This window comes from Leptosomus discolor, chromosome 1 (genome assembly GCF_034619465.1).
Source record: "Leptosomus discolor isolate bLepDis1 chromosome 1, bLepDis1.hap2, whole genome shotgun sequence".
NCBI classification, from domain to species: domain Eukaryota; kingdom Metazoa; phylum Chordata; class Aves; order Leptosomiformes; family Leptosomidae; genus Leptosomus; species Leptosomus discolor.
The window spans coordinates 64,866,240-64,883,170 of record NC_141391.1 but is presented as its reverse complement, the minus strand read 5'-3'; the positions used below and the strand labels follow the sequence as shown (position 1 = coordinate 64,883,170).

General features: G+C 41.6%; 1 protein-coding gene across 1 annotated transcript in view; it reads right to left on the bottom strand.

Moving 5' to 3' along the window:
* Positions 1-16,931, bottom strand: part of MYO16 (myosin XVI) — a 299,406-nt gene that overhangs the window by 269,407 nt on the left and 13,068 nt on the right. The window lies entirely within an intron of this gene.

Here is a 16,931-nt window from a genome sequence, read left to right as displayed (position 1 = left end):
GTTTGTCCTACAGGAGGGTCATAACTTTGTCTCAAGGCTTTTCTAGCTTCTGTGAATCTGTCAAGAGACTCATGTACACCATCTCCTTATCCATGCATTTTTTGTTTGCGTTTTCTTTCTCTCTAGAATATCTTGTAAGTCCATTTTCACTGTACATTTAAACACCTTACAGCATTCAAACATTAAGTTGACCTATTTGAAAAGGTCAGTCTTCTTTTCAGATATTCTCAGTTTATGTAAGCAGTGTTTTCTGAATACATTGAACAATTTTTGACCAGGTGCCCTAGAAAAATTCAGCCTAAGAAAGAAAATTTGGCTGAATGGTTGTAAGCTTGTAAAATTAAAGTGAAAGACTACGGAAGACTTGGCATCATCATTCCTAAATACTTCACACACAGTAAACATAGAAGTATATTGGACAAATATTTATAATAGTTATACAAATCTGTTTAATCTTTTGCTCTTTTTTAAACTTCGGAAATCAAACATCAATCCTAACCATTGTATAAATTCATACTTTATGAATAGTTCCATGTTATCTATTTCTCCTCACCAAAGGTTTTGCTTCATTTAATTTACATAACTTGTCCTGGTTTGGGCTAAATCAGAACTAATTCTGGTTTAGTGCTTTAACTTTTCAGTTAAGTCTCCTCTAACTAACAGCATTTTCTGAAACAGCAGCATGTTTTTCTAGACAGTGACTGCTTCTAGCAGTGATAAGGCCTGATGTTTATAGCTCGTACCAAGGAACGGTATGCAGAGAGGCCCTTGCTTATACTTGTTCTTATAGTGACCAAGGTCACTGCTAAATCTTGTACTCCATGTTGGGGTGCCGGGAGTGAAAAGGGTCGCACCTACAGGGAGGAGCGAACTGGACAGGTGACCCAAACCTGACCAACAGAGTATTCCATCCCATATACGTCATATTCAGTATAAAGCTGAGAGACCACGAGGGTCTCGCTCTCTTCGTCTCTTCCTCTCTTCTTCGATGGCCGACATCTGAGGAGGACGCTGTCTGTTCTTCTGTCGTCGATCCCAATCCGTGCATCTCTGAATCCAGTGCCTGAGTCCAGCTCCTGCATCCCATCCCTGTCTGCTGCCAAGTCCAGCCTGGGACTGCCCCAGTGCCAGCCCTGCAGCGTGGTGGGGACGTATTGTCATCAGGGTGGGAGGAGTTGGGTTCGGTATTGGTTTTGTATACATTTGTACATATCGTATATATTTCATTATTTCCTTATTCTTATTATTATATCTTCTTTTATTGTTATTGTTTCACTAAAGCTGTTTTAGTTTTCTTTTCCAAACCGTCAAGTCTCTCTCTCTCTTGTTCTCTTTCCTTTTCCCTTTTGGGAGGGGAGAGGGGTTAGTAGAGAGCGTCTGTCAGTTGTTAGTGGCCGGCCCAGCCTCAAAATGTGACATAACTGTAAAAGAGTTTTATGTTCTGGCAAATGCCACTTTGAAAGCTAACTACTATTAGAAGCCGCTGTTGTCTCTAGCATGTCCACCGAAAGTAGAAGCAGAACATTAAGTAACATGGAAGAAATGAACTGTGCAACAACAATCAAGCAAGACGAAAAGCACTGAAGCAGAGCAGGAGGTTGGAGAAATATTTAGAAATGTTCATAAACTTGGGAAAAAATGGATGAAGGACAAAAAGCAAAGTATTTATTTCTGCTCTCAGATCCACAAATCCAATGCTAAAATACACAATTGTCCTCATCCAGACAAAGACCATTAAAAATAAAGGTTCAGAACTAAGTTCCTTCCTTCTCTTAATATGTAAATTGCTGACCACATATGAAGATCCTTCCTCTACCTCAGGTTTTAGTGAGTGAAGATCTTACTGTAGGTGTGCAACTACATCCTCCTGAAGAGTTAATATTTTCAATGTTCCTATGTTATGCCATTTCTTTAGCAGGCCAGAAAATACGAATTCCATATCACAAAAGATTTCTTAAGGCTCCAGAAGTAATTTCATTCTGCCAATCCCATCAGGATTTCACCTGAACAAATTAACACTCCAAGCTGTTCCCTTTCCTCCATCCCTGCTTTGCATGGGAAAAAAAAATTAATTCCACCCATTTCAGTCTCCTAGCTACTTAATACAGAGTTTTTATGTAGTGTTCTTTCTTATGGACTCTCTGAGTAGGTTAAAAATGTGAACTATGGCTTAGTTCCACCTGCAATGATAGTCCATTGGCAAATATAGGAATTAAGGCAGATAGTCCTTAAAAGTGTGATTTGCAGGAATTATTAAACTGCCATAATTCTGTTCGCAAGGAGGCTTTAACTGATGACATTGATGAGAGTATATAATCCTTTGAAAAGGCCATCTTCATGGTGTATTCTCACTCACTGCACTGCTGTCAAAAGTGAGGAGGCATGTTGTTCACTGCATGGCCCACTGTTTCCTTCTGCCAGCTCTTCTCACCTATGCAGCTGCACATTCAATTGGATCAGTAAGTCCAGTAAGTTGTTTTTTTTCTCTCTCTCTCCTGGCAGGGTTAGTTTTCAGCCCCATCAATGTGGCTGACTCTGTAGCTCCATAAGCACCAGTACAGAGGATCCAAATGCGTACATCATGAGGAGGCAGAGAAAACACATTACAGTTTAGTGGCAGAAGTCTTACATTGACTAAGACTGATAATGAAATAACATGTCTGTTTCTACAAGATGGAGTAAGTCAATTAAGGAGCCAGCCAAAAGGCTCTGTTCCTTTCCCCCATTTGCAAAAGGACTTACACATCAATTATCACTGATTACTACTGCATCTTGGAACTGACTCGGCACAGAATAACCCCAGCAAAAATAAAATGCAGAGTTTCTTGTTGGGTCACTGAGATGAACTCAACTATTAAGAGACTTAGGAATCACCAAAACTGGCTTTTGGGTAGGTCCTTCTAAGCAGAGACAGAGGATGAAGACCTTTCTCTTTTGGCAGGAGCAGCTCACATGGGAAGGTCAGAGGGTTGGGAAACTGCATTTCTAAAAATATTCCACAAGAATTTCATCTGAAGCCTAAAAAAATAACCAAGTGAAAGAGCCTGTGGCTACTTGAGTGCAGAAAATACGGACAATTTGTTAAGTCTCTTCCTTCCATCAAGCCCCCAAAGATTTGGTTCTTACAGAGAAGCTATGTGAAATTAAAGCTTTTCCAGATCCACTTAGCAACACCTTGCTGTTGAAACCAAAAATGACAGACCATTTCTAGATCTGAGATGGCAATTCACATGAATGAATGTTTTTGCCTTGCTTTCTGCGCCCCCACCAGAAATGCAGACCAAGATTACAGCATAAAGAATTAATACATAAACTCTGATCTTAAAGTAGAATATTAAATACCTATGACCATTAACAAATGATCAAGCCACATACAAAAAATTAGGGTAACTGGATAAAAGCTCAGTAGTTCTTTTCTTTATCTGCTTTATTTTTCATTATTGCATGTAGCTTAATCAGCACTTCAGGAAATTCATGTCACAAAGACTACCAGGGCAAGATATTCAAACTTTTCTTTCAACTGTGTGAGAGTCTTCGTTCTGAATGAGGATTATGTGCTACATTCACCTGCATATAAAGACAAACAAAAAACATTTCTCTTTGAATTCATCCCCCCGTGAAACACAAAAGGGAAGGGAAGGGAAGGGAAGGGAAGGGAAGGGAAGGGAAGGGAAGGGAAGGGAAGGGAAGGGAAGGGAAGGGAAGGGAAGGGAAGGGAAGGGAAGGGAAGGGAAGGGAAGGGAAGGGAAGGGAAGGGAAGGGAAGGGAAGGGAAGGGAAGGGAAGGGAAGGGAAGGGAAGGGAAGGGAAGGGAAGGGAAGGGAAGGGAAGGGAAGGGAAGGGAAGGGAAGGGAAGGGAAGGGAAGGGAAGGGAAGGGAAGGGAAGGGAAGGGAAGGGAAGGGAAGGGAAGGGAAGGGAAGGGAAGGGAAGGGAAGGGAAGGGAAGGGAAGGGAAGGGAAGGGAAGGGAAGGGAAGGGAAGGGAAGGGAAGGGAAGGGAAGGGAAGGGAAGGGAAGGGAAGGGAAGGGAAGGGAAGGGAAGGGAAGGGAAGGGAAGGGAAGGGAAGGGAAGGGAAGGGAAGGGAAGGGAAGGGAAGGGAAGGGAAGGGAAGGGAAGGGAAGGGAAGGGAAGGGAAGGGAAGGGAAGGGAAGGGAAGGGAAGGGAAGGGAAGGGAAGGGAAGGGAAGGGAAGGGAAGGGAAGGGAAGGGAAGGGAAGGGAAGGGAAGGGAAGGGAAGGGAAGGGAAGGGAAGGGAAGGGAAGGGAAGGGAAGGGAAGGGAAGGGAAGGGAAGGGAAGGGAAGGGAAGGGAAGGGAAGGGAAGGGAAGGGAAGGGAAGGGAAGGGAAGGGAAGGGAAGGGAAGGGAAGGGAAGGGAAGGGAAGGGAAGGGAAGGGAAGGGAAGGGAAGGGAAGGGAAGGGAAGGGAAGGGAAGGGAAGGGAAGGGAAGGGAAGGGAAGGGAAGGGAAGGGAAGGGAAGGGAAGGGAAGGGAAGGGAAGGGAAGGGAAGGGAAGGGAAGGGAAGGGAAGGGAAGGGAAGGGAAGGGAAGGGAAGGGAAGGGAAGGGAAGGGAAGGGAAGGGAAGGGAAGGGAAGGGAAGGGAAGGGAAGGGAAGGGAAGGGAAGGGAAGGGAAGGGAAGGGAAGGGAAGGGAAGGGAAGGGAAGGGAAGGGAAGGGAAGGGAAGGGAAGGGAAGGGAAGGGAAGGGAAGGGAAGGGAAGGGAAGGGAAGGGAAGGGAAGGGAAGGGAAGGGAAGGGAAGGGAAGGGAAGGGAAGGGAAGGGAAGGGAAGGGAAGGGAAGGGAAGGGAAGGGAAGGGAAGGGAAGGGAAGGGAAGGGAAGGGAAGGGAAGGGAAGGGAAGGGAAGGGAAGGGAAGGGAAGGGAAGGGAAGGGAAGGGAAGGGAAGGGAAGGGAAGGGAAGGGAAGGGAAGGGAAGGGAAGGGAAGGGAAGGGAAGGGAAGGGAAGGGAAGGGAAGGGAAGGGAAGGGAAGGGAAGGGAAGGGAAGGGAAGGGAAGGGAAGGGAAGGGAAGGGAAAAGAAAAGAAAAGAAAAGAAAAGAAAAGAAAAGAAAAGAGAAGAGAAGAGAAGAGAAGAGAAGAGAAGAGAAGAGAAGAGAAGAGAAGAGAAGAGAAGAGAAGAGAAGAGAAAAGAAAAGAAAAGAAAAGAAAAGAAAAGAAAAGAAAAGAAAAGAAAAGAAAAGAAAAGAAAAGAAAAGAAAAGAAAAGAAAAGAAAAGAAAAGAAAAGAAAAGAGAAAAGAAAAGAAAAGAAAAGAAAAGAAAAGAAAAGAAAAGAAAAGAAAAGAAAAGAAAAGAAAAGAAAAGAAAAGAAAAGAAAAGAAAAGAAAAGAAAAGAAAAGAAAAGAAAAGAAAAGAAAAGAAAAGAGAAAAGAAAAGAAAAGAGAAAAGAAAAGAAAAGAAAAGAAAAGAAAAGAAAAGAAAAGAAAAGAAAAGAAAAGAAAAGAAAAGAAAAGAGAAAAGAAAAGAAAAGAAAAGAAAAGAAAAGAAAAGAAAAGAAAAGAAAAGAAAAGAAAAGAAAAGAAAAGAAAAGAAAAGAAAAGAAAAGAAAAGAAAAGAAAAGAAAAGAAAAGAAAAGAAAAGAAAAGAAAAGAAAAGAAAAGAAAAGAAAAGAAAAGAAAAGAAAAGAAAAGAAAAGAAAAGAAAAGAAAAGAAAAGAAAAGAAAAGAAAAGGGAAAAGATCACAGAAGAAAAATCCCCCTCCCTACCATGCAACTCACTTAGGTTGTTCACTTAAGACTTCACTAGTCAGTAGGAAAATCTTCACCTTATGTTCATTTTTTTCCTTTTGATAGAACTACTCTACTTACTGATGATAGTAATTTGGGATGAATTGCCCTAACAAGGACAGAAAGTCATAGATAACTATATCCCAGAAATGCTACATAACTCTTAATTAATGAATTTTTTGAGGAAGTTTTCACAATACTTTCTTTTAAAACTTTTTTTATTTGTAATCTTTCATGGAAGAGAAGTCTCCAGAAAATATGAGAACACAGAAAACAGGCTTTAAGGCAAGAAGCTGACACTTACTTGAAAAAAAACTGAGAGTAAAATTTTTAGTAAACTCTCAAGCCCTTCCTTTGTATGTACAAACAGGTCCATCCATTCTCTGATGTCTTTTAGATTTGACAAACAAAATTATCAACTACTTAGAGTAGAATTTCACACCTAATTTCATATCTAATAAGAGTGGTTTAGAAAGCACTGATGTTACGAAGTCTCAGTAGTAAAGAAAGGTAATACTCAAGGTAGCTTTTTACATATGCCTGATGTTACAATTTTAACTAAATGATTCTGGTGAGCTGAATAGTTTTCCACACTCCATTGGCTATACTGACTGGACTACTATTTATTATGTAGCCTTGTAATCAAGTAAAGCCAGCATTGCCATGTCTGTTACCATTCACAGGTCTTGTACTAACTTTGCACGCGGAACTAGGGCTACAAGGCTTACTTTGTCTGGGCTTGTCTTGGCTTGCTTGGAGCTTTATTTTAACTTTTTTAGCTGTTACAGCAACTGCCTAATGACAAGGTGACAATTACCTAACATGTTTTAGTTTCGTTTAGCTTTTTATAACTGTGCGGTGTAATGTGTTAAGGATTTCGATAAATACAGCAATAACTAGTACTTACACTCTGCTACGTTGCAATAGCATCTAGCTACTCTGACATGTAGAACTATCTACGACCTTATACTCTGCAGACAAAAGGAGCAGAGATCTGAAGTGATGGCAGAGCCTGGAAGATCAATTCAGAGGGCCCAGGGCTATCAGTAACTCACCAGTGATCAGCTACTGACGGTAACGAAAACTTAGGACCCAGGCGATGTTGCATTCACAGCAAACCCAATTTTAGTAGTAACAGAAAAGAGGAAAAAAAGAGTGTCTAACATATGTAAAACTTAACTGTTGGCCATCTGCTGTGCTGGATATAGAGTACCAGTATGTGTTTCTATTAATCGTTCCTCTGGGGATTAACAGCTAGCTAGCGTAAACTTTGTTCCTGTTGACATCTATTTTTGCTCTCTTTAGTTTAGCAGGAATAACTCTAGCTGGAAGGCTTTTCTTCTTCATTATGTGCAGAAACTTGACCGACTTAGCTAAGACCATGCTGTTGCTGGATGGATGATCCCATTCTCCTCCTGTCTCAGGCTGCATGTTTCTGCCGCTTGCCTCATGCTGGCACAAGGCAAAGACTAGTTTTCAACTAGATCAGCAATCTGGGAATGTGGCGCTGGGCAATGTGTATGAATAGGGAGAATAGGGTACCCACCACTTTCAGCAACAGCTGAAAGCAGTTTGGGCATAAGCTGACCATGAAATTGAACCACAGGACAACAGAAATTATACTGAAGGAAGAGAAACACCATATTTCCCCCCCCTCTTCACCTTCCACCCATTAAGGAAGTATTATATTTTGCCCTTTACTCCCTCCATAGACCTTTGGTCCAACGTTGGTATATTAAACTCGCTGCAGATGCACCAGTAGTAATTCTTGCCACCTTCACACCTCTTTAGTACTCTTTACTTATTCCTCAGTAGTCACTCTGTACTTTCAGCTTGTACCAAAGGTACTTATGAAGAACCTGCCATACAACTAGCTGGGTATGAGAACAGATCAATGCCAATCTCTGGTAAGCTATTCTTAATCAGAACAGCAAATGAAAACAACTAAGATGTCATAATTTTTTTTTGTGAATGAAGTCTTAGAAGCACCTTTACTATGGTTAGTTTAAATTTTTAAAATCTAAGTACCACTATTAGTAATTTAATCATTCTTTTAAGCTGTCTTGTTTACCTAACAAACACATTTACAGTAACAATATCACTACATCATTACTAGTGCAATAGCTAATGCTTTTAAAAACAAGCTCTACCCATCAGTTGACAGTGCTTATTCAGAGTAGTTATGTCCTTAATGGGCCTTTGAAACAACTGATTTGTAATCCTGCTTCTTTTTGCATCCTTGAAACATTTACAGCTATCTCTGGCAACATCTGTCAAACTTGTTTAAACCTCATATTCTCATTTTCTGAAGCACTCTTGGAAATAAATTCCTACCTTTGCTGCATAAAGATTAAAGACAACAAACCATAAAGGAAATATGCAAAGCATTTGGACAGCTAAGTGTTATGCCATTCACAGAACACAGAAATGAAGAGAGGAAAAAGACTTTTTCCATACTGGCTGAATTTGAGAAGGTTAGCCTTGCATATCCAATCTATGCTGTCCAGTGTTTGAACTCATCCTCACTGGCAGAAGTCTCATAGTTTGTAATTTTTTCAGGCAGCCAGGAATCGGATTACCATAACCCCAAAGCAACTGGACCACTGATTCTCTGCTGCATTTAAAAGCATTATGTGAATTGTCATGCTGATTCCTGAGCTCCATTCAACACAGCATTACCTTTAAAAGCAACAAACCAAGCCATCAACTAAACAGACTGACAGAGGTACTTCCACAGCTCCAGACAACATCTCTCCCAGCTCTAACGTTAGGCCCAGATCAAAACACGTGTTAGCAGTTGAGAATAGCAAATGTAACGCCCATCTACAGGAAAGGCTTAAAGGAGGATCTGGGAAACAACAAACCTGTCAGTCTGACCTCAATGCCAGGGAAGATCATGGAGCAGATCATCTTGAGTGCCATTATGAGTCAGTTACAGAACAACCAGGTGATCAGGCCCAGTCAGCATGGGTTTATGAAAGGCAGGTCCTGCTTAATGGACCTGATCTCCTTTTATGACAAGACAACCTGCCTGATGAGTGAAGGAAAGGCTGTGGCTATTGTTTACCTCAACCTCCATAAAGCTTTTGACACTGTTTCCCATGGAATTCTAGTGAAGAAACTGGCTGTTCATGGCTGGGATGAGCATATGCTCTGCTGGGTAAAACACTGGCTGGACAGCCGGGCCCAGAGAGTGGTGATCAATGGAGTTAAATCCAGCTGGCAGCTGATCACAAGTGCTGTCCTGCAGAGGTCAGTACTAGGGCCACTTCTGTTTAACCTATTTATCAACGATCTCAATGAAGGGACAGAGCACGCCCTGAGTATGTTTGCAGATGACATCAAGTTAAGTGGGAGTGTTGATCTGCTTGGGGACAGGAAAGCTCTACAGAGGGACTTGGACAGGCTGGATTGATGGGACAAGGCCAACTGTATGAGCTTCAACAAGGTGAAGTGCCGGGTCTTGCACTTGGGCCACCACAACCCCATGGAGTGCTACAGGCTTGGGGATGAGTGGCTGGAAAGCTGCCCAGTGGAAAAGGACCTGGGGGTGCTGGTCAACAGCTGGCGGAACATGAGCTGGCAGTGTGCCCAGGTGGCCAAATAAGCTAATGGCATGCTGGCTTGTATTAGGAATAGTGTGGCCAGCAGGTGTAAGGAGGTGATCCTCCCCTTGTACTCGGCACTGGTGAGGCCGCACCTCGAATCCTGTGTACAGTTTTGGGCACCTCAATACAAGAAACATTGAGGTGCTGGAGAGAGTGCAGAGGAGGGCAACAAAGATGGTGAAAGGCCTAGTGGGGAGCGGCTGAGGGAACTGGGGCTATTTAGTCTTAAGAAAAGGAGGCTGAGGGGAGACCTTGTTGCTCTCTACTACTATCCGAGAGGACACTGTAGAGAGGTAGGTCCTGGTCTCTTCTCACAAGTAATTAATGATAGAACAAGAGGGAACGGACTCAAGCTGCACCAGGGTAGGTTTAGGCTAGACATTAGGAAAATTTTTTTCACTGACAGGGTTGTCAGGCATTGGAATAGGCTACCCAGGGAGGTGGTTGAGTTACCATCCCTTAATGTGTTTAAAGGTCATTTAGATGTGGTGCTCAGAGAAATGGTTTAGGGGTGTAGTTGGTAGAGAAGGTTGATGGTTGGAGTCGATGATCTCAAAGGTCTTTTCTAACCTGAATGTTTTTATGATTCTATGATTCTGTCCCATGCTCTCTTTTTGGAGAAATCAGTCAGATCCCAGGCTTGGAAGCAGTTGAAGGGATCAACCATTCCACTGTGGGAGGGAAGTTCAAGCAGCACAGGTAGGCACATGACAAGATAGGTCCCTCCTTTCTGCCTAGTCCTCTGCTACCTTCCCACCAGCCCTTGCAACCCTCAATATGTGAACGCCCAGCCATTCAGGAACCCTGACAGCTTCCTGCCAATGCACTGTCACTCTGGAGGTCAAGGGCACAGCGCTCCTGTTATCTGAGGTAGCTTGAACTGGAAAACCACATACAAAGCAATGGTTACATCTCTGGGCCACACAGACACTAAGTGAAACTCCAATGAGATCCGTGAGGAGGGTCAGAGTTCCCTCAGTGGGACAGATATTTCTATCACTGTAGACATAGCCAAAACAATTTATGAGTTTAGGGACTACCATTATTTAGTAACTGCTAAATTTAGAACAACCTCTTCAGGCAAATTTCCCCTCTTTCATTTCTTTTTCATATACATGAATATTAATGTAGTCTGTGCCTTCACTGGAAAATATTAAGACCACAAATCTAATGGCTTAAAAAAAGTTAGTGTGTGCCTCTTACAGCGCCCAAGCACAGTGATACAAATTAACTTATCTCCTTACATAAAAGTGACAATGGGTAGCATTCAAACATGACCTGCCAGAGTGGTGATATGGCAGGCAAAACAACTCTGGTTTTAAGACTTTGAAAAGACAGATACTCACCTGGAAAAGCAGAGTAGACTCTGAAATCATTACAGAGGAACAAGATCTAAAAATAAGTGGGTCACATTGTCTAATGGCTAAATCTGATTTCTTTCTCTCTTTTCTTGTTTTTCCTTTTCTGTAAGATATTTATTCTTAAAGTCTTCTTTCCTTTCTTTTTCAGTTCACAATATCCAACTCCTTCCTGTTTTACAGTTACTCTTTCCATTAGAAGGGCCCTAATTCACATCATTTACTTGCAAACACACACATTGACCATACCTAGACCTATGTGGAAAAACAGTGGTGTAAACCACAGTAATTTAGAGAAGATTTGAAGTACCCATATAGTTCTATGGTCCAAAGATATGCTGCAAGGGGCACAGCCAGGGTCACTAGGCAATGGTGGTGATCCCTTGTTTTGCCTCTGCATCGAATTAACTCTTCCAGAGCTAGAGCTTTGGCCAGGTCACAGGGAGAAAACTGCTGTGGTAAGGTCTGTCTTACTTGTTTATAAAGCTGTGATTTTTACCTCACTGTAACTAAGACCTGTATATATTACAGAGCTGTTGCTAAAATGATTCAATGCCACCTCACAAAATAATACATGCTTAGCTAAAAATATTGCAGTCACATGGTGATATCACAGCAGAGGTTTTGCCAGCATAGCTGCTTCCCAGGCCAAAATAGCTGTGTCATCAAAAGTGGTAGCACAGACGTGACTGAATTCTGAATTTCTGCTAGTGACTAAATCCAGTAAAATCACAATAAAAAACAAAGCTTTTTAAAATCTACCATAAGATGAACACTCTAAAATTAACCTTAGGGGAAAGTAGTTGATCACACAGTAAATTTAATATGGCTTTTCTCAAAGCTTTCACTTCCAACTAGTTATTTATTTCAAGTTTAGGAAGACCAAAAAAACCCCAAACCGAATATCTTAGCATTTAGGTCACCTATTGCATTCTGTACGCATATTTTATCCATCTCCCCTATGTGGACTCTCCTGGAGGTCCTGAAAAAGGTGACCAAAACCAGCAAGAACATCATCAGCAGGCTACAGTTGGTTATTATAAAAGCTCACACCCCATTGCATTCACCTTCGAAATGTATACGTTAATTTGAAAGCTCTTAAAATTACCGGTGTAATTTTTAAGCTGACTTTTCTGCTGCAGACACACCCGATTGTACATTTGAATGTTTGTAGAATTGAGTAAAAGTTTCAGATCTTTAGAACATTTTACTAAATATGATAAATTTCAGACTTTGCAACTTTCCAATCCTATAGTCATTAAATGATAAATACTGAAACACACATCACCAAAATAAGTCATTCTTTGGTCAGCAGCTTAATTTGAAAACCATTGTGATGCCATGTTTTTCCCTAGTGCAACAGTAAAAGTTAAAGAATTTGCATACAATGCAAATTTTCTGCTGAATAGGCTGTACAACCCCTCTGTTTCACCCATCATTTATGTTGATCCTATGCCAACGTTACTTAATTGCATAAATCAAATTACTGCTGACATATTCCTTATGAAGCAATACTCAGTCCCTCTTTTAACTCTCACACCATGCAGAGCCAGTTTATGCCAGCTGGTTTAGAAGCCCTGTAAGCAAGTCATTACAATTTGTATTAGAGATCTTCAAGGATAACAGGCTATTATCCTGCTTAGCAGCTGCTAAATGGTACTAATTACCAGCTGTAGACCACTGGCTGTTAGATTCTGTGTGTATAGTGGAATTCCTAGGGTGTGCACAAGGAAGCAAACTTAAACCAGGCAGTATAAAACAAACTAGGGATATTAGCTACCTATTCTTTAGTCCAAAGTAGTCGCACAAGTGATATGTAAGTGACCAGAGCTATGAAGGAAATGTCTCATTCCAGGAATATCTCACCACTTGAAAGATGCGGCTCAGGCATCCACTTTCACAGAGTGTAGTCTGTGACAGTTTACATTGACAAAATCGGAGCTGCTTCACTCTTGTTCATGCTTCCATTCACACGCTCCTACCCTCGACCTTGCATAGCGGTGGCATATTTCACTCTGCCATGAGCTGGTATAGGGAGCTACTGAAGGCTAACTTTATGAAATCTAGTTTAGCTCCCTGGCTCACTTCAAGATGAGCATAAAAACAGGAGCACAAAAGGATAAGACAAAAGCAGAGCAGGACAGAAAGGAGAGCAACCAACAGCAACCTCAGTTTCAGCTTAGTTTTAAACTGCGCTAGAAACACACTTTGCAAGTGTCATTTGGTACTGTATGCACCCTCAGGCTACTGCCAAATTATGTCAGTGGCTCCAAGATCCCTGTGTATTCCCTTTTCTTTGTGTCAACCCCATCAGCTGTGCAACAAGCAGGTGAATTGGTTCAAAGAGCTGACACAGAATATAACTGTTGATTTTGGGGGGTGGTTCATTCTCTCTTGGACCAGTTCACTGAACTGACTTCCTCTGCAGCCACTCAATTGCTAAATCTGACACAAAGAACATGCCACAAGACAGGATCATAAAAATATGAATGAAAATTTCTGAATTAGAAAATATAGCACTGGCATAACAACCGATGAGCTTAGCTCTCAAATTTCTACTCATAAATTACATCAATCAGTCTGCTAATTTTCCTTGGGTTTTTTTCACTCTCCACTCTCAGATGATTCAGTAACAGCACATCAGTTCATGAAGATGTTGAGAGCAAGTCTGAAGTCAATTCGTGCTTTCCAAAACCAGTACCATGCTCTTTACTGCTACCTTTCACTTAAAAGAACTTCCATCTAGTTCGGGTAACAACATTGGGTGTTGGATGCTGTGCAATCATCAGGACCCTGAAGGCACTGAGTACCTCCCTGTCCCCGCCCAACCCAGGGCTCCTCCACCCTGCCCATGGCCCAGGACCCCATGCCAGCCCCCCGGGGCCATCAGCCCCTGCCTCAGTGATGAAGCAGCAGCAGGGCTGGTCTCCAGCTGCCCACAGCCCTGCCCAGCCATGGGCCCCATTGAGCCAGGCCCACCCATAGGCCCACGTCCTGGCCTGACATTGGCCTGTCCAGAAAATTGAGCTTCTGGAAAGACAGTGAGTAGCTCTTTCCACTCTTCACCTATCTGACCGAGAGACTGATCAGTGAGGTCTGGAGAGATTATCCCGTGATGTGCAAATAGCCAGGATCACTGCAGGAAAGAGCTCATATAAACATGAACATAAAAAACAGGCATGCTGCACGAATACTTTAGTTTGGGTAACCTATTCCCAGTATTTCCTTATACCCCTATTCAGCACTTATTGCACTGATTGCAACATGCTGGGTGCCAAGTCCTTCTATTAGCCTGTGCACTACAAACAACAAATATGAACACTTGCACAATTTGACTAGTTGTCACACGTCTTTATAGACAACAACTAGGTCTATTTTCTGTATAGTTCCATTTCCTGCCTGTGCATCTAGCTCAAAGAGGTTTTCATTCCTCATTACTCGTTTTCCAAAAATTGGATTTGGTTGAATTGCTGCATTCTTGAAATGCATTATATTTTTCCTAGTGGTAATCCAAGCAGCTTATATCCATTAATCTCCAAATGTTCTTTATTCGTCTCTAATTTTGAGTCAGCTCTTTCGATTCAAAGCACAGCGACATGAAGGATCTGACAGTTACAGCTAGAGCTTCTCTCACATCTTGGCTCCCAAATTCCCAGCCTTCAAGGAATTCTTTCACACTTGGCAAAGGGCAGGCTTGTCACATTTCATAACATAACAACTTTTGTAAACTTTGTTCATTTCTGACAAGGTGGCCCAAATATGACCTTTCACACTTGCCTGTTGTGTATTCTTTGCACAGACTAGATGTCTTCTATCAGTAGTGACTACAACAAAGGTACAACAGTAAGACAACTCTTAATTGTCCTAATGAGACTAATAAGGGTCTTGCTCAACTAAATTTGTTCTAATACATACTGGAATCTTTATTACGCTCCATGATAGCTGATGAATGATCTGGATGTCCAGCAAGGAGAGCAAATTGCCCACAGACAGGTCTGCATAATCTCCTCCAGTCAGTGCTGCTCTGACTGTGTAAGCTCACCCTCCTGGAAATCATCCTGCTTCCACTCACTCTTATTGCTACAGCTGTTTCTGTATGCTTGCAAGTTCAGTGAATTCTGGGTGACACCTTCATTTCCCCTTACCATTACCAATACACTACCAACAAAAAACACCTGAAAAACCAGCAATGACCAGACAACCACCCTAAGAATGACAGATCACATGTATAAATCCAGCATGGAAGGAAAGAGCTATCATAAACTTGAAGCCTGTGACTACTATTTTCTTAAACCACCTCAGAATAAGGAATGGAAAACATCTCTACGTATCTGCTTTGAGATAAGGCTATCACACTTGGGCAGCAGAAGACGGCAGCAATGTAGACTTCACCTGAGTTTAACACTCAGTATTTGAAATACAAAAATCATAAAGGGACACAGGGGACTGAAATGACAGATTTATAACAGTTCATCTAAATGCAATTTCCAACCACGCAGACAAACGTGAAGCACAAACAGCTCTGCATTCAATATTGCCAAGCTCACAGATGGCTAAGCTTGCTCACCAGTCTTACGTAGAGTGAACCTGCACTGGGTTACCAGTGAAGCATTTGAGGATCTGGGGAACCTACGATGAGAAGTAGGTGAAACAGACCCTCCACCTCATATTTAATACTCAGCACCTCTTCTTTGACACCAGTAAGCCTCTAGAAGGGACAAACTATCATGCCAAAGCTGGGGCAACCAGTAAATCATAAAGCAAATTTTGCTTTACTTATGCTTTACTTAAGCTTTTACAAGTATGGATCATCACAGTATGGACTGCAGTTATAGGCCAGTACAGAGAGGACAAAATTATACTCACATAGCACATGGTATAACCATGTCTTTTTCATGGCTTATGGAAAGCAAAAGCACAACATACAAGTTGACAGTGTATTCTGGCTTTGAAGTAGAATTACCAGTTGTTCTCCGTAGGATTCTCTCTTCTTTGCTTAGTCTGTTCTTGCACTACAATAATAAGAGCTGCCTTACTTCAATACCTAGTTAGCTCAGTCCTCTCCAAAATTCAGCATGATGTTGGCCCACAGACCTCCTGAAGTCCTTTCTATCCGGATTGATTTTACAACTCTATGAATTCAGCAATCCTGATGTGAACAAAGGAGAAGGAGCAACCAACATCACATCACCTGACAGAAAAGTGCCTCTCAGTTCTGATTCATACCACTGAGTCCACGTCCATATGGAGCCACACAGTAGGTTTGGGCTGCAGTGGTGAGCTACAACTACAGAGGCTCAAGCTTCCCAAATGATACACAATACCACACTTTCTCATTCACTCAGTCTATGAACCTGACGTACCTGGCACAGAAAGCTGGTAAATCAGGGAGAAGCCAGGGAAAACCCTGTGCTAGAAATGCCTAAGTTACTAATAGAGAATGTTAACCTAAATTACCAATAGAGAAATAGGTGAGGACTAATCCAGGAGAACCTACATGTATATAATCAAATCAGTTGTCTATTCATTATGTCATATAAATTTTTTACTCATTTCTCTCTTATAGCTATAGAGCTTGTTTGCTGTCACCTTGAAGTTCAAAAAATTTTAACATCTAAAAGCCTTGCAGACCAAGTTTTCTCAGTGTATTGAGAAAAAAGAATCCTCCAATTCATGTCTCAGAGAATAGAAAGATGACTGAAATAATAAGCAGTATATATACCTGACGTTTAGAATTTCTGTTCAGGAAGAATTACCACTAGGCACTATACAAATAAACCTGGCTCTGTCTCTGATATATTTGTGGTTTTACTGGGAAAGGTACTCAATTCAGGCAGAAGCAAAGAGCAGAATAACACAAAAAGCCTAAAGAGACAGGACTTAGCAATTAAAAAAATAATTTGCTGCATTTAGTGGTGCTGGCTATATTAATTTAGTTCTACCTTCAGAGCTTCTAGACGAAGTCACTCCACTTAGTTATTCCACTTCACAAAACCTCCAAATAAACTCCACTTTCCAAAAGCTCTGAACAAATGTTCTTCTCAATCTGGCAATTAATATGACAGTGATAAATTGAAGTCCTTATGTTGCAGCATCCCAAAATAAAGTCTTTCCTCAGTCTTATGCTTAAGTATTCCATTTTATTAACATTCATCCAATGTAACAATGTAAGCACACACCCTGCTGAAGAAAGCCTTCTAAAATTGAATTGAAAAATTGAAACCATA